The sequence below is a fragment of the Neodiprion virginianus genome, chromosome 5 (assembly GCF_021901495.1).
Source record: "Neodiprion virginianus isolate iyNeoVirg1 chromosome 5, iyNeoVirg1.1, whole genome shotgun sequence".
NCBI lineage: Eukaryota > Metazoa > Arthropoda > Insecta > Hymenoptera > Diprionidae > Neodiprion > Neodiprion virginianus.
The window spans coordinates 34,588,429-34,599,081 of NC_060881.1; the positions used below are offsets into that span (position 1 = coordinate 34,588,429).

A 10,653-nucleotide genomic window follows, 5' to 3' on the forward strand; every position below is an offset into this window, starting at 1 on the left:
TGCTCGACTTGCAGTCTATTTTGCAACAGTAATAATTTTATCTCTAACAAGCAAAAGCATACTCAAAGGCGTTCCGATGTGCGTTCGTAAATCGAAGCGTTACTTTTCCCCATTTATTACTACGGTAAAGAGGAAGGGATGTTTTTTTCTTTCACTCCTTTTCACTCTATTGTTTTATTTATTTATTTTCCCCTCTCTTTCGTATCGTTGTTTTATTTACAAGACGTGGGAATTGAAGCAAGTGGAGGATTACCACAAGGTAATCGAGGCTGTCAAACTTTCTCTTGAACAACTGTTATAAAGAAGGTATTAGGTGTAACGCTTTGACCTAGTCTTACCTAATTTTCTATCTTAAATTACTTGCCGCAACTTTCTTCGCGCATAATTATTTCCATTCCATCATTCGACAATCCAATTTTCTCTTTACGCTAGGCTTAACTGTCACGGTTAACCGTTAATCGTGCAGACGAGGTGTTTCTTCTCCTTGTCCACAGCTTCGTCTTCGAACATAACCACCAAGGACAGTAACGAAGTTGAAAAAAAACTTCTCGAATGGAATTTTTTACGTTGCCAAAACCAGTCACCCTGCAATGACAGGTATATACCGGTTTACACGTCAAACAAAACTCTCATAATATATCACTAAACACGTTCATCACGGCCGAGACATTGGCATTGAAAGTTTTCATTACGAGCATGATCAAATGATTTGAAAAAAAAAAATTTCCCGTCAACGCGGGGGCGAAATTTTTTTCCACCACACTTTGAGCAGCCACACGAATTTCGCATTCTATGCACATTGCATTACCTTACACTTAGGTATAATATAACAGCCGAGGCTTATGCAGGGCCTAAAAATGTTTTACCGTAACGCGATGACGCTCCAAGGTGAAAGTGATAACCACATTTACTGACCTACATTACTCGGCGTTTACGGTCCTCCTCCCATCCTCTCAGATCCACATCGGCAGCTCGTTCCTTGATCACGCCTTCGCACAGACGGCAGGGTCCTGCATTGCTGTCAAGCTCGTGACACCCCCGAACCCCTTCTTCGCGGCGTTCCTCGCAAAAGCTTGACCCAAAAAATTAAGCCAACGTTTGTTCTATTATTAGAACATCCACCTTATGCCGCTCCAGCGTCGAGATGAAAGACCGGTCATAAATCGTTGTGGCCTCTGTCAGATCCCTGACGGCATGACACAAAATTTAGACACTCCTTTTCTTGCAGCGTGCATGTTGAAAAAGAAGAACGATTATATGATGCAGCTATAAATGCAACCTTATCGTCGTCCCTGTTGTCGATATTATTTTACGTGGTCATAGGTATGTACTTCATTTTTATGTATTTTAAACTCCTGGCATTTTTCGTTGAGCGTGAAAAGCATAAGAATATTTTTCTTCTAGTTCCATTTCCATTTTTCCAGCTTATATTATAGGGAGGCTGCATCGATCGTGTAATTTCCTATAGTACAATTCGTTACTGTTATATATCTACTAAACCTGGACTCTGACCGATGGCAATTTTTTTTTTTTGCAATACCTACATCGAACGTTCTATTTAACGTAACGTCTACAGGCACTGAAAAAGTTTCTTTATCACACATGCGTCGAAAACTCGATTTTCGATGCCTATAACACATGCTTAAAATAGCCGTTTGCAGCGCTGTTGTGTAGTCCGAATCATATAAAGCACTGCGCACCGCTACACATGCGCACTCGAAGTAAACCGAGAGAGCAGCGCTTCCAAGCTCCGCACTTGTCTCCGGCTCGTACTCGCGCGCAGACTCGTTACCATTCCCTGGTTTTCGTCACTCGTTGCATAAGGTACCATTTAAACGCTAGTGCGAGAAAACTTCACACAGTGCAGTTTTCATGCAATAGTGTTTAAAAGAATTTTTCGATGCTTGCACTTCTATTACGGGTGTTACAAAAAATAGAGTCCGACACTTGTATCGAAAAACCCTATTTCAACACTGCAGAGGTATGGTACAACGAACCGTATTATATAGATACATCATGGAATGTACCTACAGAACGATCGTTCGAGGTCAGCTCCAAACATTTCTCCCAATTAATATATTTTCTAATAAAATTGCTATTGCGTATAATTCATGTTTACAGACATATACATATATACATATATATATATACGCACACATAAACTTACGTGTATATACATATGTATATAATATATAATATATACGTGACGTATCTATTGTAGGGTAATGATTTGTGAAAAACCGGATGAACTTCCATTACCTGTTCACGATTGCGGGATTCTTCACGCTGCAGCTTTTCAATATACAGAATTATGTAATCCTAGAGCTTATGGAATGCGGCAGTTATCCCGACTTGGCATCACACGGTGAGTCACACATTATATAAATATATGTACGTATATATGTATATAATTATATATATATGTATATACTATATTGTACATTTATAAATGACAATGATATAAATATGTTGGTATATGAGTGCGAGAAATATTTAGATACGACTATAAATATATGTATGTGTAACAAATACATAACCGTTACCGTTATAATGCCGAGGCGACCAATGCATCTACATGTATCTTTGTATCTAGTGTGACCGTGGAAACAAATTTATTATTTCGAACGTTACATTACAACTACGCACAGTTTATTCATATATAATATGTATATACCTAGATTTTTGCCTACATATTCCGATTTCCGGTCGACCGTTGGCGCAACATGCGGGATAAAATCACAGTATACGTAGGTATGCATGCGCGATTTATATCTACAACGGATTTGCTGCTCGTCGGTAAGACAGGAAGTTTTTGTCCCATATCATACGTTAACGCGTAGGTTTTGCAGTTGCTAAATCTTTCTACCGTATAACGTGAAATTCAATTTAAATACGTACGTACGCTGCATAATATTTAATGTGTATCTGTGTGTGTTGAATAAGCGAAACGTGCAGCATGTGTAAGATTACAAAGATTTCGAGAGATTTCAGGGATTTCAAAGAATTTTAAAAGATTTCAACAAACAAAAGATTTCAAGAGATCTCAGATGATTTCAAAGGAAAATTTCAGAGATTTCACGAGTGATTAACCCCTCGGCTTACGACTAGTAATAATATTTCGATCGGTTATGTTTGTGGCCAAAGATGTAATGGTGTAAGATTGGGAGCCAACCAGATACCACGTCTAAATGAAACCTGTATACTATGTTGCATACAATACAAACTTAAAAAAAATTGAACGGTAGATTTTTTCCATCTAATTTGTTAATTTCCGTTTTTCATTATTTATTCTGTTAGTTTCACTAATTCACTAATGTTCGACTTGACCTAGAATATCACGCATAACATACCTACGTATACCCCGCACAACATATATATTGCGCGTCACGTAAGCGTGCTACGGCGTATGCGCTAGTTACAGTTATTTGGTACACTCCTCTGACGTTATACGTAAGCATGTAACATACATCGATATCTGCATGCGTCAACGTAAAGACGCAATTCATTCAGGCAAAATATCAAGGAAATTATATATTTTCTAACCTGCAATACGTATATGGGGTGGAAATAGGACAGAAATTGAAAACGAGGTCGTTCGAGTTTAGGGATATATACACGCGTTATATACGTTAGTACACCTATTCATTATTCTTGCAATAGTTACCTAATACTTATTTTAAGGTTACATCTAAATCGAAAATCCTCCCCGCGGCACGTGTAGATTTACGCTTTTGATGTAGTTATGAACGAGTTGTTGGCCGAGGGTATCAACCGGCGTGGGTAGGCTCACTTAACCCAGAAAGTTAATAGATATACCCACCCTATATTACCCATAATACACGTATTGTTACTTTTTTTTATCGTTACCTAAAAATCTATTGAATACGTGTTGCAACACAGAAAAAATTGTTTTCTATAAAAAAGAGCATTTCATCGTATAGTGATGCATATTCACAGAAAATAAATAATGTTCGTACATTTTGTTTTTGAGTAAAAAAATTTGCTTACGGATTTATTTATTTATTTATTTTTATTCTTACCGATAAAAGGGAAATTCATATAAGTAAGTATATTATTTCGAAGTAATTATAATAGCATATGTAATCGCGATTTCCGTGGAAAAATGTATAACGGCTAATGTAACGTAGTATGTATTCACGCAAATGAGGAAAAAATCAAAATCAAACGTTCCTTGCCAAAGAGGTTACACGTCATACAGACACAAAGAACCGAAAAATAGAAGGGGAAAAAAGAATCTCCCAACATAAACCGGGTTAGATTTTATATTTTCTTGGATGTACAGTTACGCAAGTTACGTTATATATAGAGCTATGCATACATACGCACTAGGTAAAATAACACAACCTCGTTAGCCTGAAAGACTGGAAAACTAATTATCTAATTTCATGTACATGTACCATTGTACTTGTGAGATTTATCCAGTTTTTCGACCTTCCTGCTTGTCAAATTCGTATTTCGTACGATAGTATTTTTTAGATAGCGGTAGATTAGCAGAATATGCTTTTTTTCGTGGAAAATTACGAATTTCGATCATTTATTTACACATGCTGCTCTTGCAATAAATAAATAAATTATTTATTTTAGACTTAAAAATATTTCGGGAACCCAAAGACTCGGCAGTTAATACTAAAAAATTAGTTTTGTAAATAAAAATTTACAAAAAAAAAAAAAGGTGGGACGTTGAGCGTCTCAGAGCGAATAAAAGGGCGAACCTAAATATAGTATGCAAGCAGAATCTATCTAAAGACAGAGCAAAACGTTTTCTTATTCAAGTTTGGAGGACCAAATCGTTTTTTGTTCTAACAATAATTACGTGCTGTGTAATATAAATCTGAAATTTATTTCTTATTTGACCTCAGAAATTTAAACGACGTGTTAAGAATTTTATTGCGATAGAGAAAAGAAAACCGGATGTTAAGAAACAAAGGAAACCGTGACTAACTCGAGAAGAAATATATAGATGATCTATTTTTTTTTCATAGAGTAAGGAGAAGAAAATGAAATTCTTCATTCAATACACTTTAACATGTACCGGGTGTAACGTTTCTTAGGTAGCTTAGGGAGAGCACAGCCTGCAGCCGTGACAAAGAACCGCGTTTATACGGGCAGTAGGTGGAGAAAAAAAAAACAAATAAAAATTACTGGCGTGTAGATCGAAGTAAAATAAGTTTCCACAAGATAAATCTTATCATCTTTTCTTCTTGCATTTGAATTTTATACTCAGTTGGCGAAAGTAACGTAACCTGCAAGATGACTTGTGATTTTTCTAACATCTTATATTGTGTTCTACGTTTAGAAAGGAAGGTTCGCGAGGAGGCATAAAGGTTTAATCATAGCAAGTGCACTGCACAAAGTGGTTGCCAAGTATTAAGCAGACCTTGGTCTTCGCGCGGTGAACACGCGGCTTCGAACAGATCGCAAGTGAGCCGCAGACACTTGACCTGAATATCGTAACGAGCAGCAGCAGCAACAGCGTCGTTGTTGGAGAATCTAGCTCTGCGCTGAATGCGTGTTACTTATTGGGCTATTTGCTTATATCGAGTATCCAGTTTTCTGTATTTTTTGCACCCTTTCTTTAATCCCGCTGCAGGTGAATTTTGTTCGAGGCGATATTTTTTCCTCCTTTTCTTTATGTCCATGTTTTTTTCCCCCAGATTACAGCTGTAGCTGTTTAGCCGCGTGTCGCGATCAACGCGGAACTAGGAGAAATTCGTCCGTGTTGTTTAGCTGATAGGTAGGTATATAGAAGCTCCTTTCACCGCGCGTGATTCGTGAAGGTAAATGCACACGGCCGTGGTGGTACACTTATGTCGTTAATCGTAAGTGTATGACACAGCGGCTGACACGTGCAGCCTTCGTAACGCACCGTTGTAATATCAGTATAACGTTTTGACGTTCAGCTTCAATGACCATTTTTCGAATCTGCGTCACGCCATGCCGAAGGTTGCGATGTTACTTTTTGTAAAACTTTTTAGGGAACAAGTAGATCTTCGTACACAGTGGGAAATTGCATCGTCGTTTGCACCGTTAGCGCTGGCTATTGGCTAAACTGTATTGTTGCAGGGCAGCCAACTCGGGTCATTAAAAATCCCCATGCATTCTTCGCGTTTTCTACCCTGATAGAGAATTTTGAAGAGTTAGAGTCGGCAAATGAGAGCAAATTGACAAGCGAAGTTCAATAAGTTTACCAAACATAGCGATCTAATATGGCTAAGGAAGTGTCTTTTTAATTCATACAAATATAATTTTACTTGAAATTATGATATTTTGTGCATTATAGGAAAATATATCATTTCTTTCGAAACATTTTATCGCCATGCTTAGTAAAGTCAACAAATCCTTTATTATACGTGTATAAACCGGTGAAAAATCGGTTGACCCTGATCAGAATTCGAGTATGACGAATTAATTATAAGCGATGACACTTACGAAGAGGCGCGCATACCATAGGCACATACGTGTCTTATGTAGGCACTCAATTCGCAAGTAAACCGTAGGTATATAATACAACGTATATAATACCGTGAGTATATAAGACCAGAAGAGAAAGTAACGGAAACGTTACAAGTATAACAAGTCCGTGAAAGAGGAACTAGCGAACTCTGACATCATTCGATGACCGTAGAATGGATTGGTTGGATGGAGGGAGGGCCGTGTAATAAACTCGAGAAATGCAATAGAACGAAAAAAAGTGTGGTCAAATACCCGAAATGTGCTATATGCCATACCATGGCAATGAACCCGCCTCGCCGCCTCAAGCTTTATACTCATGGTTAGAAAATATGTTCAAATGACTTCCGTACTAGTACCAGTAAACTGCGCATGGCATGACAAGTCTCTTGAAAGCTGCAGCATAGCAGATAAATAAAAACACGAAACGCGCGTCCGACAGCCGAATCGATTATACACCTACGATCAGAGTAGTTCTCACCTGTGAAATATTTTCACAATGACGACTGACAAGATGAAATTAGTATAAATAGATGGCATGACTCAAGTTCAATTGTTCAAAATAAAAAAATCATGGAAATGGTAAAAAAAAAAAGGCGTATTGACAATCGTTGTAAAGAAACATATTTGCGAATACATCGACTTACTGTTAGACCCAACGTACGAGATTTAAGATGTAAGAGGTTAGGTGTATGACATTACGCATCCGTGTAACGAACGAAGGTGTAACACGTATTGTGATTATACACGCAACTCAGGGTAGGAGTAAACAACTGTTTGTGCGATTGTGTGAGTTGTTCGATGTTTCACTGCACTGCGCACACGTGCGCGATCACGGCTCACAAAGAGGCCGCGTGCATGCGCTTGTAGTAGGCAGAGTTTTCGAAACTTTCGAAGACGTTGAACCTCCTCTGTTCCGTGGTGGAAGGCTTGGCTCGTCGTGACGCGTAGGTCGAGCGCAGCCGTCGAGTCGTCGTTCGCATGCGTTCGCTCTCCCAGGTTCAGGGCTATACTCGTTACATTCAGGTTCACGGACTCTCTCCAAACTTCTGCAGGCTCACCATTCCGGTCAATAATCATTATTGGTTTATACCTTCACGTTTTTAAGTTTTTTCTTTTCTTCTTTTTTCTTATGAATCGTTTCCTTCTGATCTCTCATTTTCGATTAGGTGTGAGTTTGTAACGTTTCTGTTTTTCCTTCCTCTTATTGAGTATAATTGATATATCCAACCATATCAAATTAATCCAATACTTTTTTTTTAATGGATATGTGTATATGTATGTATGTAAATGCGTAACGTATATTAATATACTTAATGGTTGCAAAATTCAACGTGTTACATACTCTAGATGTAGGAAACCGCTTTTTCAATTCGTAACTTATTGCTAGTTCAATTTTCTTTCTCGTTTTTTTTTCTTCTGATTCACTCCTTCGTATTTCTCACTCGTCACCGCAGATATTGCGTGCATATATTAGCGATCAGTATCCGCGCGAATTGATCGTATCTCCACACGGATATCACAGCGTGGAATACATTAGAATTAATCGTCCCTGCGCATACCTACCCACTCGTTTCACATATTGACTAATTAATCGAAAACTTCTCTTAGTCTATCTACGTCGATAGAAATATTCGTTATTCATCGACGTGGCTATCGAAGTCTCTATAAACTTCTACACCTTCGTTCATTTCACCGTAGTTGAAGTCTCCTCTCACAGACATGTGAATACAACTAAAATCGCAAAAGATGTCGTTGCAAACTTTGTTCAAGAAATATGCCGCAATGTACAGTAATATTCATTGTTGCCTTAACCTTACGACTAACTTGTTTTGGACTGAAACAAAATGCGAATTTGATTCTACATAAATAATGTGTCAATGACTGGCGATGCAAGTGATGTGACAAAATCGCTCGTCATTGTCACAAAATTCGTGTAGAATCGAACTTGCATTTTGTTTCCAACCGAAAACAAGTTAGCTGTAAGGTTAAGGCGTTAATGAATAGCTCTGTGCGATAGATTTGGTAAAAAAGTGCGTGGAGGGCGACCATATCATCCGAGAGGGACGCCGAACGCATTCAAAGAGAGGCGATCTGCGCATCGCTAACGCGTTCAACCAATCAGGCAAACCGCGGCGCAGTTTTGATTGGCCAAACGCGTGGTAGCGTCTCTGCAGCTGAGAAACTTGTTACATTCGCCAGGCATGCGGACGCGATTATCAAACTCATGGCGTATGAATGTGTACGGCCTGTACATACCTATGTAGATATTGTGGCTCTTTTGCCGAAGAAAAGTTTTATACGCAGTGATCTAACTGTAAGAGTTCTGCTTTCTCCAGCTCGGCTTGACTTTCAACTTCTTCCATAACTCGACCGTAATTGACGACAAACTGGATACAGAATTGTGAGTATGTGCCGTGTACATAAGTACGTACACATGTGACGACGCATTTATTTGCTCGTTTTCAAAAAATTTATTACACTAATGATTTCCCGCCGTTCGGTTGTTGCTAAAATACCAGAAGGTATACCAGTTGTTATAAAAATATATGTATACACATATGTTTTCGTATTATGTATATAAACTATACCGTGCGTCCATAGCGAGAAATGCATCAGCTCGTCACAACTGTCTTGTATTAGCATATATTATAGAACATCTACATCTACTGCAAGCGCCGTGTACTTTTCAACTGGAATTATAGTAATAAGTTTAGCTCATTACACCGCGATACACTAACAATATAAGCCAATTTTTATTTATTTTCCTCCCCCTTTTTTCTGCCTACTTGTCATCCTGCCGCAGTCTCCCTTCTCCTTATCCGTCAGATTTTAAACATACTCCAGCAACCGCTGCAAGTTGCAGAAACTTATGTGTATATAGTCATGCCATGTATGCATGTGTGTACGTATGTATGTACCGAACTATCTAAGATGCACCTATAAACGTCCGCTGGCAGACACGCGACGTGCACTTTCATTAGACTTTCCGCTTTCCATTAGCTATTAGAAAATAATGAAAGAACCAGAGAAAAAAAAACAGATCTATGTATAAAAGAAACACATTGCTGCCATACACGTATACAATATAAATATCTTGTATTGCTTTAATCACTGCATAGTCGTATTCAGATTATGTACATATACGATGGACACAACTTCGTCTGCCAACATCAATCAGGTACATTACACATGTTGCTTCTTTCTATGCAAAATTGTCTTCCGGCAAAAAATAGTCGATCATGTTACTGCTGTCCCGTTTTGGAGTCGTAAAAATTTGACGGTATACATGTAACCTTTGGAATTAGCGGAGCCTACTGTCTGGGCTTTTCAGGAAACATCCAATTAGGGTGAGCAGCATGCTTGCGGCAGACGTGCAGGAACAATAATGGCTGACCATTTACTCTGCATGACCGTGTAAACAAATGCAATTCGTCGTTCCTGGGTCGATTATACGCATGCGTACGGAGGGCTTGAAGAAATTCATATTGGTTTCACAACTGGTTATAATTATAATTGAACAATGTGTTTTATACACTTTACACTGGCGGAAAAATCGTTTCCGTAAGAAGTTACGGAAATTTTTTATTATAGCTTCGCGCACAGATAGAAAAAACGGGACAGTCAAATTTTATGATTAGTCTGTAACTATTTTTTGGCTAACCGCAATAACATTATAGTTTCGCATGTAATATTAATATTTATAATTTCTGATTGTGAGTGCGGTGGCGTAGAAAAATTGTCACATTTCAAATTTGACATCATGTAGAAAATCATGTTTTTAAATGAAAAACACTTGAAAGTTATGCATTCTGAACAGAGACTAAGAAAGCTTTTGTCATGATTCACATCGTGCGTTTGTGCCGATCTTCGTCTTCGTTTGTTTAAAAAAATGTAATGTTATACCTAAGTGGTGATAAACGAGACTCATGTATGGAGATAGTGCAGCAGGTGTTGCGCAGCATATTGGACTGCAGGATGTAACACGGAGTCATACCGAACGGATTACGTCACTCCTTACTATCGTGCGTAAGTAATTATTGTTTAATTAACCTAGCCCAGCGCAGTGAGACCGATCGTGAATCATCTCGGAATCGATAACAGTCTTCAATTATACGGTAACAAACCTGTCGAGATTACACCTGCAACCATCACCGTTTCACGTTCGTGTTGTAAACGTTG

General features: G+C 38.3%; 1 long non-coding RNA gene across 1 annotated transcript; it reads right to left on the reverse strand.

The window, feature by feature from the left end:
* Positions 1-204: 204 nt before the first annotated feature.
* On the reverse strand, positions 205-1,335 carry LOC124305716 (uncharacterized). Its single transcript, XR_006908425.1, has 3 exons — positions 1,280-1,335; positions 916-1,186; positions 205-585 (listed from the first exon to the last, which is right to left on the reverse strand). It is a non-coding gene; the product is annotated as an uncharacterized LOC124305716 (long non-coding RNA).
* Positions 1,336-10,653: the final 9,318 nt, after the last annotated feature.